Source organism: Panicum hallii, chromosome 8 (genome assembly GCF_002211085.1).
Source record: "Panicum hallii strain FIL2 chromosome 8, PHallii_v3.1, whole genome shotgun sequence".
NCBI lineage: Eukaryota > Viridiplantae > Streptophyta > Magnoliopsida > Poales > Poaceae > Panicum > Panicum hallii.
Window position 1 is genome coordinate 3,444,676 of NC_038049.1, and position 14,580 is coordinate 3,459,255.

A 14,580-nucleotide genomic window follows, 5' to 3' on the forward strand; every position below is an offset into this window, starting at 1 on the left:
GAAGTTTTCGAAAAATGGGTGCCTCCCGCCCGATCAACGAGCGGGAGGCGTGGGGCCGGAGACCTCCCGCCCATCCAACGGCGGGAGGTCCTAAAACTTTTCCTAGACCCCTCCCGAGGGTCTCTTCGCGAATAAAAAATTTTTCTTATTCGCGAAGAGGTCCCTGACGCGGCCGCGGCGGCATCCCGCCCGTCCAGCCCCGAGGGGCATCCCGCCCGCCCAATGGGCGAGAGGTTTCCCAGAGGGGCATCCCGCCCGCCCAACAGAGGGCGTTCCACTACCACTATTTAAGCCCCCACCTACCCCTAAATTCCCATATTATTCAAATCAGGAAAAAAAGAAAGGGAGGAGAGGAAGTGGCGAAGCCCTATTCACACGTTGGTTTGGAGGTATATTCTCGTTCTAGTCGTATAATTACTTGAAAATAACTATAATCTATTTCTTAGGGTAGTTATATTTTGAATAGTTTTTAGTATTTTCAGTAGTTTTTAGGAATATTTCTTAGGTTAGTTATATTTTAAATAGTTTTTAGTATTTTCAATAGTTTTTAGAAATATTTCTTAGGGTAGTTATATTTTGAATAGTTTTTAGTATTTTAAATAGTTTTTAGAACTATTTCTTAGGGTAGTTATATTTTGAATAGTTTTAAGTATTTTCAATAGTTTTAGAAATATTTCTTAGGGTAGTTATATTTTTAATAGTTTTTAATATTTTCAATAGTTAGTAGAAATATTTCTTAGGGTAGTTATATTTTGAATAGTTTTTAGTATTTTCAATTGTTTTTAGAAATATTTCTTAGAGTAGTTATATTTTGAATAGTTTTTAGTATTTTCAATTGTTTTTAGGAATATTTCTTAGGGTAGTTATATTTTGAATAGTTTTTAGTATCTTTAATAGTTTTTAGAAATATTTCTTAGGGTAGTTATATTTTTCATGCAGATATGGCGCAGACACCAGAGCTCCTTGACGCGAATACCGACGAAGGGCACAGGTCGTACCTGGCAGCGGTTAGAGGGGCAGCAGCTTCACGAGTTGCGCCCTCGTGTAGCAAAGGAGTTGTTTCACCGGGAAGACCGCTGGCTTGACAGGTGATACTTTGTATTTTTTTTATGGAATGAATGTATTGCTTGTACGATAATTGTAACCATAATGCAAAATATACAGGTTACGTGAGGCTGATTTGCTGCCACTCGCACGTATGCTTCAGGCCGGCGACGGTCAAGACGGTGGCGCCAAGAAGCGGATGCAGCTGGACTGCTCTCTACTTGCGGCGTTGGCGGACAGGTGGCGTCCGGAGATGCACACGTTCCACTTGCCGTGCGGGGAGATAGCCCCCACGTTGCATGACGTGTCGTCCTTGCTCGGGCTTCCCATTGCGGGTGAAGCTGTTGGCCCGGTTGCCGTGCCACCTACTTGGAGGGCGGAGCTTCAGGAGCGGTTTGCTCCAGTGAACCCGCCATATTTTTTGGACATACCTGACGCGTCCGGCCCCGCCAAGGGTTGGGTAATATAATATAGGGTACGTACAATTATTTTTAATTAATTTAATTAAGTCATACGTGACTACCTCTAAGCATTGAACAAATATATTTCAGGCTCAGGATCTCCACCCTCTGGCTAGGCAGTACGAGGTGTCGCGCTGCCTGGAGGCATATCTGTTGTGGTTGTTCGGCTGGGCTCTTTTCTGCAACTCTAGCGGCAATTATGTGGACAAGGTTCTCATCCAGTACGCGCGCGCGATTGCGGTTGCGGAGCCGGGCCAGGTACCTGGGTGGAGCTGGGGATCGGCAGTGTTTAGCTGCCACGTACCGAGACCTTTGCCAGGCCTGGGTGGAGCTGGGGATCGGCAGTGTTTAGCTGCCACGTACCGAGGCCTTTGCTAGGCCTGTTTCAAGACGGAGAGGACCGCCGTCAGCACAGGCTGTCCACTTCTACTGTAGCTATGGTCGTACGAGCGATTCGCCATAGCACGCACCCTAATCAGTGAGAAGCCTTATCCACCCGAGATGTATGGGTTGTGGCACGAGGATAGCCCCACAATGGGTTCGCTTTGGACCGATCGACGGGTAAGCTCTTTAATTTACTATTGTACATTTCTGTATATGCAAAGTACCGACGCAGTTGTGTAATTTTGCAGATGAGCTGGGCACATCGCCAGGTCCGAAAAGCATACCCGCAGTTCATGTCCGAATTTGATCGGATGCAGCCACAGGATGTTATCTGGACCCCGTACACCGCTGCGGCTGTCCAGACACGTGCGCCGCACGGGTTGTCCTCCCTCTGCACACGTGACGAGGCGTACTGGCTCACAAAGGCGAACCTAGTGTTCGATATTGTCGTGGAGCTGTACTGCGTCGAGCGAGTGATGAGGCAGTTCGGGCGACGACAACACTTCCCTCTCCTACCCCGAGCGTTCCAGGCCGTGCCGCGCAGCGTACACGAGTAAGTTTGTGATAACTCATTTTCTATTAATTCGTTATCATGAAATAATGTTATCTTCCAAATATTTGCAACAGATATTCGCGCAGGGGATATCATGCCAACGAAGTTAACTGAGTTGTCAAGCTGCAGGAGTACGTAGGAGGGTGGCTAGACGCACCTGACGATGTGTGGGACGAGCCACAGTCACACACAGAGGCATCTTACGGCGCATACCTCCACTGGTACCTCACTCGCACGCGTCCGTACGTATTGATGACGCGGAGCATCAGCACCCGCCGACCATCTCGGACACGTATCCCTTGTACCGTGATCAGGCGCAGCGTGACGCGGTACGTCTTTCGCAACTTTAATTATTAAATCTTTTTTAAAAAATCAATAACAATATTACTCTGCTTCCCATTACTCATGTAGATCGATCTGATCAACTACGCGGAGGTCGAAACTGCATCTCAAAACACGTTGTTTGAACATGGAGTACGTGTTCCGGACGCACAGTACAAAGAGAGCTTTTGTCGGATTCATGACAACTCGACGCGAGCATTACTTGCACTGACGTGTTGCAGCAGAGATGACGTGGGGGCCTCCAGTTCATCTCATGCGTCCGCCCACGTGTACACAGCTGGCCCGTCGACCTGTGCAGCACCGCACGCAGCGTCCAGCGGTACTGCCGCCAGTTCGAGGTGTAAGTCCTTTATAATTACCATTTCGATCAACTTTGATTTATACGACTAATTTTATTTATTTTTATAGTCATGCACTCGACGGCAATGGGGCCTCCTCCTACAAGAATGGAGCCTCAGACTTTTGGCGCCTATGCTCCAAGAACGTCTCTTCCGTCGGGTTCGACGCCAACTGCTCCGTATTCTCAGGGCTATATCCAGCATGCTTGGTCGATGGGAGCTTCTGCACACGGTGGTCTGTTCGGTGTGCCGGACTGGGACGGCTGGGACGGCGGCTCTGTCAGTTTGTCGGAGTTGGTGGGCGGCTGCGCCGGATCTGACATCATTGGTCCCTCCCCGACGTATGACGCTCCAGCTCCACAGTCCCAGGGTGACCCGTTCACGCCGGCGCCTCCTCCGCCTCGTCCTCACCGTGCTCCAGATGCACTCACGTACTCGGAGGGGCACATACGCTGACAGCCTAGGACTGGGGGGACCAAGAGAGCGCGAGGACCGGGACAGGCGGAGTAGATACTCCTGATTCGGTGGACTCTATATATTTAAACTATTTTTTGTATGATACTATTTTATTTTTAATGGGTTGATGTATGGTACTATCGTAATATTTGGATTCTACGTTGCAAAACGTTATCGTTTAACTATCTTCGTACGAGTTCTAGATACAGTAATCTTCTTCGTAAAATTGAATTAAAATTTTATATGTATACAAAAGAGTATGGCGAATAAATCTTGTATTTGAAAAAAGTATGAATTTTAAATAGTTTGTAAAATATAAATTTGGAAAAAATAAGAAAGAATGGGAACCTCCCGCCCGTTGGTCGGGCGGGATGCCTCCCGCCCGTTGGGCGAGCGGGATGCTTTTGGGGCCTCTTCGCGAATAAGAAAAGTTTCTTATTCGCGAAGAGGCTCTCGGGAGGGGCCCGGCACGCCTCCGGCCCGTTGATCGGGCGGGAGGCACCCATTTTCTGAAAATTTCCAAAACGATACCCTTTTTCGAATTTAATTTTTTAACCCTTTTTTGAAAAATAGTCTCAGCACGCACCCGCACGCGGGACCCTAACATTTGCGCAGTTGGGCACCATCATTCACCATAGCGAACTGATTTTCTGCGCTGCACAAGCCTGTCTCCATTTTGCAGTACTAAAACTTGACAATAACAGCTATGTTGGTCGAGAGGACATTATGTCAACAACTCATCATCAATAATAGTGGAATTAAAATTGGCCCGTTAAGGTTACTCATGGAGTCATGGTCATGGATCTCTCTCTCTCTCTCTCTCTCTCTCTGAAATTGGGTCAAAGATGAAATATAAATTTGCTTTTCTTGGAGCAGTGCATTACTTGAGCCTTTAGAACTGCAGGCTATCAATACCTGTTATTGAAATCAAACGATACCATAATAAAAGATAAGTCCAAAGCAAATACTGTAGCTAGTTCGTTTATTTCCAATCGAGCAAGGCTGTAGAGTTCAGAGAATCATGAGTAATTGGAGCACGGGGCAGAAAGTGCTCAAGAAGATGGAGCTGCAGTTCCATTCCTAAACGACGAGAAAAAGCAGGATGACACGCAAGGAAGTTGCTGGTACACCAAGAGGGTGTGGCTACTACTGAAGTACCAGAATGTGTAGAATGAATAATTGGGAAACACCACGCACCTTTGGATGGGGGACACAGCAATCCTCCTGTAGCCGTTGCGGATCGTTGGTGTTCGGAGCAGTGCCATCAATATGATGCATGAGCCCAAACTTGCCCACCACGGTCTGGAAGAAGGCGACCCACTTGTTGAAATTGGGGGTTCTTCATCTCCTGGGTGATGGGGACGTGAGATTTGACAGGGACTGTGGCGAACGGGTTGTTGTAGATGGCAGGAGCAGATGACGCCGGTGAAGAGGACGCCGAGGTGGATCGACGAGAGGAGAGGGAGATGCGCGACAGAGGGAGCGCGCAGGAGGGCTGGGAGACGGCGCTGCAGGGGAGGCAGCGGCTCTGGTGCGCGCGAGAGAAGTCGCGCAGAGGACGTGGGCGGCGCCGTCAGGTGGATGCGGCGGCCCTAGGGCGTGGTGGTGCGCACGGCCATAGAGAAAGCGGCGGCGCTAGGGTTGGCAGCGGAAGGAGAGGAACCAGATGCAGTCCGGTCTCTTGATACCATGTAGAATAATTGGAAAACACCACACCCCATTGGATGGGGGTGACTTTCATATATATATATATATAACCCAATATGGTTTGGTATACAAGACACAACATATACATGGCTATACATTCCCTAATAGAATGGCGATCTGATGGAGGTGAATGAGAGAACTAATAATTTGTGGAAGTACGTATGTTCCGCAAATATTCATGGAAGTTCTGCAAAGTTGCGTTAGTAATTTGTGCAAGTCCCAAAAATTTGCAGAAGTTGATTTGCAACAGCAAAAAAAAACACCCTATATATGATGACAGGTGATTCGAAAATCTTCAACTCGATTAAACAGTCTACAACATCATGAAACTTGAACCTTAGGCTCAACATCATGTGAGTCTTTCCCCAAGATATCTCCAAAAAATATCAATAGATTTCCACCAATTTCACAGATTCGGAAAAGAGCATGAGAAAAATAACGAACTCTATGAACATCTCAAAGCCCCAAACTTGAAATCCAACCAAAGAGGGTCTAAATCCAACAAAATTTTAGCCATATCTACGTACATACACAATGAATATTTGCCCAATAGACCTCATAAAAAGTTTAAGATTTCACCCGCGGTTTTGCAAATTCGACCAAGAACACTAGGAAAGGGTTTAATTTTAGGGGAAACCTCAATTGCCTCTGCGAAGGGATTGAGGTCACTCTGGATGTTCTCAGACACATCCTAGCTAGCAATTTTTTTTCTAACAAAGTCACTACAAAACGCAGCCATGGTCCATTCCTCACCAAGTCGACGATCCAAGGTCCAAGGTGCACGGTTCATTGTCCTCTAGCAGAACGAACCCTTTCTATGACGTTGATTTTTGTGAAAGTTTTGAATCCATGTGTGGAAACAACACCATATGAAATGGCCTAGTTGTGGCTATTGTGATGCCATTACTCAGGTCGCTGTCTCTATAATTGATTGATTTTTGCTCTGTGCGTGGGAAGTCAACTGTTGTCATTCCTCTTATTGCTTGGTGTATTTTTTTTCACGAGATATTGTCATTGCAAATTTATTACTTCACTCTTGCATGCATTTGACATATGAGGAAGGCCAGCCAAGGTTGCCAGCCAGCAGGAGTGGCATATCGAGTGGGACAGCTCACACGAGAGCACCACGGAATGGGAGGGAAGGTAGACGGATGGAGAACCACAAGAGAGGATGCGTGAAAGGGCAACGGGTTTGGATGGTAAATGAGCGCACTTATTGGAAAGCAATGCTACATATTCATCCAAACATAGCAATTTTAATTAAAAATTCCTTAAAGATAATTAAGCAAATGGCTCTAGACTTAATCTGTTTGGTCCACGATGAAGTCAGGGTCAAAAACTGCGAAAAAGGACGGCATACCAGTAAGCAAGAAGCATACTTTTACCAGTTCATGATGCATGGCTGCTTATAAGGCTATAAATCTGCAGCCAAAGGAGCGTGGCTGCAGCAAGAACATTAGCTCGACCGTCATATTTTGTCCAGTCCAGTCGACCATCGGATGCCTCTGCCTCCTCGTGCCAACCGCCGGCAGTTCGGGGCTTCACCACTGGACACAGAGGCCAGAGTAAGGATCTCGCTCGTGTTCATCGTCATCTTGCTTTAACCTCTCTTATTACTTCGGAAACTGCACAAATGGTGGGTCAGATGAGGTCGCTCTCTGCTGCTCATCCATCCCAAGCCCCTATTACGTTAGTAGAGACAATACGGTCTGCAGTCTGGAATAGTACTTGAGCTGCATATGCAACCACATGAGTGGTGGCTCACTAAAGCCTCAGATATGGAATAGGAGTGGACAAACATCTCAATCAGCGTTCGAATAATTGCCCCTGATATCATATTGATCAACATCACCAACCTATTGTACACAAACAGTTATGGAAGTAGTTTTGTACGATGAATCTAGTAGCATCAATCTTGTTTTGGTTAATTTATCTAATGGTTTCAATATTGGTGGCTAAAGTTAGAAAATTTGACCGACAAAATTATAAATAAATTATATTGAACCCAAGAATACTAATTAATCTAGTTGTTGACCAACCATGCACTGCAGCATAGTTGCCATAACAGAGTAGAGAGCAACTCCTGTGACCCGAATAAAAGCAAGAATACTCTCTTCTCTTGTTTTTTACTTGATACTGTGCATGCCAATATAAGATATGGCGACATGCTATGCCAATATAACTGGTGTATTTCCTTGAATAGTAAAAGACAAAAGTATACTCCAATGTTATTAATTATTCTCCTTGTGTGACAAATGCACGATTTCCATTCATTACAAGTGCACAAATAAAAAATTGTTAGTGTGCAAAACATAAATAGTGAAGTTAACAGAATCAAGTAAATGAAAGCAAAGGAGCATATAGGACGGAAGACAAAAGAAAGAGCCTATGTGATATGTCCTTGCCAAAGAAAAGCTTAATCCTAGAGACATTGAATCTGTCGTCAGAGTTGTGAGTTGGCTTCACCGAGTTTTTCTCCACTTGGAGATTACAGGTTGTTTCGTCATCTTATCTTGCTTCTCTACAAGATCATCTAGAACCTACTACTCTGTTCATGATATATATTGCGCACCTTGTGTCATATACTGTTTCTGATTTCAATCCTTGGGGGCTGCTACGTACGCGTCAGAACGGTTGTTAGAGTATAATCACAATTCTCCAAATTAAATTAATGACATGTATAACACTATAACGTATTACAGATATTGTCCATGGGTTTAGTTTTTTTGCATTTCCTTCAGAAATCTCAATTAGCAGCAGAATCATGTATATAGACTGAATAACTAACTGAATCTATGTTGCAGGATTTGGAATAAAGATTACATACATATCTGCAGGCCAATTCAGTTAGTAACGACTTATGAAATAATAGCCAAACTGTAGTGGCTGGAATTTAATTTCCACTTTGTTGCTGAATGAACAGAAGCAATTCTCCTGAGGGAAGAAAATGCTGAAGTAAAACTGAACAAAGTCGACAAGGTACTTCCATGACACAAATGTGAATATCTGCTAACATTCGCTCTATATATAGTCCATCTAAAATTTACTTTATTTTCATGTTTTCACAAAATCAAGATCTCAAGTTCAACAAAATAACCATGAGGGTTACAGCAACCGTTCAGTTCCTGTTGGTGCTCATAGCTTGCAGTGGGCATGCTCTTACCTGTACCTTCGCAAGTGGAAACGAAACAGATTGGCTTTCACTGCTTGATTTCAAGAAGGCAATCATTCTTGATCCACAGCAGGCCTTGATATCCTGGAATGAGAGCACACACTATTGCCATTGCGAAGGCATCTTGTGTGCAGTGAAGACTCCACTCCGTGTCGTCTCTCTTGATCTTACAAACCAAGGTTTGCTAGGGCCAATCTCTTATTCACTCGGAAACCTAACATTCCTAACAAATCTGTCCCTATCTAACAATAGATTTACGGGACAAATACCTTAATCCGTTGCAAGGTTTTAAATAGCCGGTTATAACTGCTAGGAAGGGCAGCCGCTATGGTATTTAGCCCGCTAAAGCCGGCTATAGCCCGCTAAACACCGTAATGGCAGCCCTGCCACTAAACGCCTTAGCCGGCGATTTAAAACCATGATCCCTTAGCCACTTGCATCATCTGCAAAGACTCTACATGAGTAATAACACGCTAGAAGGAACCATGCCTAATTTTGGAAATTGCTGAATCTCAAGACTTTATGGCTGAATGGCAACAATCTAGTTGGACAGTTTTCGATTTGCCTTTGAAAAATATCTAGGCCCCTTAGTGGGTTTTGGTTTTAGATGACAAAACACATGTACATTTAATCGCATTTATGTAGCATGTGTGTAGGTGCTGAAGTTGAGAAAGCAAAACATATGGTGAAGCACAACATCTCAAAAAGAAAATGGAAAGTGGTGATTGAAAGTCTCGAAGAATAGATTTTTATTTTGTATTTGAGTACAGTAAACCCGTACTATCAAGAGGGACTTTATTTTTACAGTTTTTGACTTGGAAATAGTGTTCAAGAGTACCTATAGAATCCATGAGAGTCAAACTTACACCATAAATTTTGAGAGTGTCCCTGGTGAGTCCGGAGATTCCAGATCCGGAATGTCCGGACACAAAGTCCGGAGTATCTCGATATATACCCGGAGTCTCTGGGTATATGTTCCCCGTCAGTAGATTTCTCTGAGTCTGGAGTGTCCGGACCCCAGTATCCAGAGTCTCCAGACATTTGCCTGGAGTTTCCGGGCACCTCTTGCTTCAACGGCTAGTTTTTGGAGTGGGGTATAAATACCCCCATACCCTCAACAGTGATCTGGCTCTTGCCCATTTTCGTGCTGTACAGTTTGAAACACTTGAAAGAGCCATCTCACACCCCTCCTTCCATCTTTGAGTGATTTTCATTGGGGATTCAAGTGAAAGTGTTGCAAGAGGAGAGATTTGTGCTTAGTGAGCTGCCATTCAAATCCCTTGAGCACTAGTCCTTGTCAAGCCGGTGATTGAAGTTTGTTACTCTTGGAGCTAAGTGCTCCTAGATGGCTAGGCTTGTTTGTGAGTACTCAGCCGTATTGTGAGCTCCACGAGAAGTTTGTACTCGCCATCCTCTCGGAGGATTTTATAGTAAGTGACCTTAGACTTGAGCATCGGTCTCGCCCTTGGGGAGGAGCATAAGGATTCTTAAGCACCGTCTCTTGAACTCTTCCTCAATGGAGACGTAGCTCCTTTGGGAGTGAATTTCGGGAAACAAATCCTTGCCTCTCCGTATCACCTTACTTTGAACTTTGCTTGTGAGACTAACATTTTAGAGTTTGTGATCGATCTACTGGTATACAAGTCTCTAGAATAAGACAACTGGTGAGAAACACTCCAAAGGTACCACTAGCTCTTCTAAATTTACTTGATCTAAGTTACAGCATCAGTATCTTTATTTTTGTGTAGATTGTTTCATACCCGGACTCTCTGGAAACTCCGGACACAAAATCCGGTGTATCCGGATATAGTATCCGGACATGTGTATTTTAAATTTCAGATTAGCCTATTCAACCCCGTCTAGGCATCTTGAGGTCCTTTCAGCCTCCTCATTTTCAAGAGCTGAACCTTGCACTTAATAATCTTACTCGAACCATCCCTTCTTCTATTTCAAATATCACAACACTACTAAGGTTTAGTTGCACGTTTAATAAAATCAAGGGCAACATTCCGAATGAGTTTGCAAAGTTCCCTAGCCTACAACACTGTTTGTTAATAGCAATCAGTTGTCCGGTAGGTTTCCACAAGCCATCTTGAATATTTCTACTCTTATAGCCTTGGCACTTACTGGGAATCATTTAAGCCGTGAGGTACCATATGATCTAGGTAGCTCTCTACCCATTCTCAAATCGCTTGAGTTAGGTGGAAACTACTCTCAAGGGCGCATCCCACCTACATTGAGTAACGCTTCAAATCTTTTTGTAATTGACATATCAGCCAATAATTTTACAGGGGTGGTGCCTAGCTCCCTTGGTAAACTTACTCAACTTTCCATATTGAATCTTGAGTTGAATAAACTACAAGCAAATAGCAAGCAAGACTGGGAGTTTTTTAATAACCTAGCCAACTGCAGTAAGCTACAAGCTTTATCGCTGGCGTTTAATCAACTAGAAGGCCAGGTACCTAGCTCATTAGGCAACCTGTCTGTTCAGCTTCAGCGTTTATACTTGGGAAATAACCAATTGTCTGGCAGTTTTCCTATGGGCATAAAACACCTACCCAACCTTATAGTTTTAGGATTGGAGAAAAACTAATTTACCGGAATAGTTCCTGAACGGCTTGGAACTCTAAAAAGCTTGCAAGGAATAGACTTAACGAGAAACAAGCTTTCAGGGCCTATTCCATCATCCCTTTCAAATATATCTCAATTGGCAGTGCTCCTTCTAGAGTTGAACCAGTTTGACGGAAAAATACCTTCAAGTTTTGGGAACCTTCGAGTGCTTGAAATATTGAGCATTTCCAACAATCTTCTTCATGGTCTAGTACCAGTGGAGATCTTCACAATTCCAACAATTCAGCAACTTGATTTGTCTTTTAACAACCCAGATGGACAAGTTCCTACAGAAGTAGGCAATGCCAGGCAATTGATTTATTTACATCTTTCATCCAATAAGCTATACGAGATATTCCTAAAACTCTGGGTAATTGTGAAAGTTTGGAAGAAATCAAGCTGGACCGGAATCTTTTTAGCGGAAGCATCCCCACATCATTAGGCAACATAAGGAGCGTAAGAGTTCTCAATTTGTCTCACAATAACTTGACCGGGTCAATACCATTGCCTCTTGGCAACCTACAATTACTTGAACAAGCGGATTTGTCATTCAACCACCTTAAGGGTGAGGTCCCAACCAAAGGAATATTTAAGAATGCAACTGCTGTGCGATGGAAACCCAGGGCTTTGTGGTGGGGCATTAGAGTTCCACCTACTCGCATGTTCTGTGATGCCATTGAGTTCCTCTGGGCACAAGAAATCTCTTGCGCTCAAAGTATCGATCCCATTGGTCAGCATGTTGTCACTTGCTGTGATCATATTTGGTCTATTGCTTTTTGGGCAAAAGCAAAACACGGCATCCATCTCTTCGCCCTCATCTGGAAGTAAATTTCCCAAAGTCTCTTACAGTGATCTTGCGAGGGCAACGGAGGGGTTCTCTGCATCCAGTTTAATAGGCAAAGGAAGATATTCTTCCGTATATGAGGGGAACTTGTTCCAAGGTAGAACTGTGGTTGCTATCGAACTTGTTAGCCTGGAGACAAAGGGAGCACATAAGCGCTTCATCGCAGAATGTAATGCTCTGAGAAATGTGCGGCATCGCAATCTAGTACCCATCCTAACTGCATGCTCCACTATTGATTATACGGGAAATGATTTCAAGGCCTTGGTCTATGAGTTCATGCCACGAGGTGACTTACATGCATTACTGTACAGCTTGAATCGAGATGAAGCAAACACTTCATCTCGGAGCCGCATTAAGTTAGCTCAAAGGTTAAGCATTGTGGTGGATGTTGCGGATGCATTGGAGTACCTCCACCATAACACAACCAAGGAACTATTGTCCACTGTCATCTGCAGCCTAGCAACATTCTTTTGGATGACAACATGACAGCACGTATCGGAGACTTTGGCCGGAGGCGACCGCCGGGGGCCCAACATCTAATCTAATCTAATCCCCTTTGCTAATCGTATGACCACAGCAGAAGACGAGGCAACAAGACGTCGAGGCGCCGCGCCGCTCCGTCCCTCCGAACCACAGTCCGCAGACCGCAGCCGGCTTGCCGCCGTGCCTAGGTGCCCACGCCGGCACGCCCTCTGCCCGTCCGTCGCCCCGTCTGCAAGCTGCCCCAGGTGCCCACGCCCGTAGTGCTGCAGTGCTGCTGCTGCTGCTGCCACCGCCGCCGCCTACTACCTGAGTGCCTGATCGCCGGCTGATCCAATCGACCAATCAGGTAATCCTGCAATCCAAAGAGGCAAGCGAGCAAGGCCAGACGTCCAGACTGACAGACTCCTGTCTCTAGAGAAGATTGGTAATTCTTATTCTTTCAATTTTCGTACATAATTTTTATTCAATATTTATCTAGTGTCTTAGATATTTAGTTCTAAACTTTCAATTCCAGTGAGGCGGTGACCATTACTTGCTTTTCTGATTAGATCTTAGATGTTGCCCAAGAAACAATTGTCAGGTTCTCAGAAAAGGAAAAAGAGAAAACATGATGATCAATCGGTTGAATCGCAAAGGGGTTCTTTACATAAGTTCTTTGTCGGTTCAAGTAATGTTGATGTCAATGAAGTTCAATGGCAGTAATATCTTGGAAAACATTGAAAATACTTTTGTATCAAGAAATGCCCGAAGGAGCTTTTTTGGAGGACTGAAACATTATTGTTGATGGAGTTATGGAGCTTAGTTATTATTTGACGTAATCATACTTATTTTATTTTCCACTCTTTAGTTTGTATAGATTGTATTATATACATTGTTCTTCAAAAATTATATAATGTCATTAGTATTATTATCTCCTTTATCATGTTACAAAATATAAAAAAGATTAGCCTAAAGGGCCCATAAAACGTGGTTCGCTTGGGGGCACTCAAAATCATAGAGCCGGCCCTGATGATGGACTGAACATCGTGAAATTTGTTGAAACAAACTTTACTGACAGGATATCACGGATTGCAGATCCTGAACTACTAGAAGAGCAGCAAGATTTCTCACGAGAAATTTCAGCGTCCATGAAGGAGAAGAGCATGGAGTGTTTACTTTCAGTGATAAACATTGGACTTCACTGCACTAAGGCATCACCAAATGAGCGCATGGGCATGCAGGAAGTGGCTGCAAAGCTGCATGGAATTAAGGAGGCATATCTGAAGCTAAACTTCGGTAAGATACATTCTATTCCTGCAAAGCTGCTTGAAGCTTCAGCACCGAGCATGTGTTTCGCTGTATTACAATTCACAACTGTTACTTTTGATTTCGAAGTCGTTTGCAAGATTTGAGAATAAAGGTCACCTAGCTCCAGAAGGAGAAAGAGTGGTACTTTGGTGGAGTCAACGTTGTTGTTGCAAGAGGTTATGTGGTTTGTTTATGTTTCTAGGTGTTATCCTCAATCGGGGATTGTGTTATCCGGTGCCTTCCTCTAAGGAGGTTTGGCGTTGTAATTCTCTTCTCTTCAAACGATGACAAAGGACATTCCCTTGCTCGTCCTTGATTATTTGACAAGAAAGAAACACTTTGCTAGATGAATAGTTTATATTTTTTGTCCACCTCAATTGTTGTGTTTTTCATGCTGTTCAGTAATGTCGTCATTATATGTACATTATCCTTGCTGATAATAACCCAGGTTTTGTAGGAGGTCTGAACAGAACAAATCCAAGGCTCCGTAAGTTGACTTCCAATGGCGACAACGGAGTATCAAATACTGGCTCACGCTCTGGGTGGCACTCGCTCTATCTGATCCCAAAAAGAAAATTATCATCCTAATCGTTGCTCAGTGTGCATGTGTGAAACCTCAGCATGTGAGATGTCGACCGTGTAGTAGTCCTTAATTGCGTTCACTTTGTGACTTGTGACTGTTTATTTCGCCATGTATACTATATGACCTTTTTATATGTCGGACTATAGTACTGTTCTTCCAAATGTCATGCCATCCTCTCTAATCTACGTCATCTGTGAGGTCTGTATGAACCCAGATGCTGTCAAGGGATGTATTAAACATGCATTCGCAGGATCACAAAGATTGTCAGCTCTCCTGCGTATTATAGAAGAAAAAGAAAAGAGCCGTCGATGTTGAC

At 44.2% G+C, this 14,580-nt stretch overlaps 1 long non-coding RNA gene and 1 pseudogene across 1 annotated transcript; both read left to right on the forward strand.

Annotated features, from left to right (window-relative positions):
• Positions 1-6,605: 6,605 nt before the first annotated feature.
• On the forward strand, positions 6,606-12,456 carry LOC112902612 (annotated as a pseudogene).
• A 179-nt stretch (positions 12,457-12,635) lies between these two features.
• On the forward strand, positions 12,636-14,382 carry LOC112903486. Its single transcript, XR_003230817.1, has 3 exons — positions 12,636-12,818; positions 13,469-13,669; positions 14,130-14,382. It is a non-coding gene; the product is annotated as an uncharacterized LOC112903486 (long non-coding RNA).
• Positions 14,383-14,580: the final 198 nt, after the last annotated feature.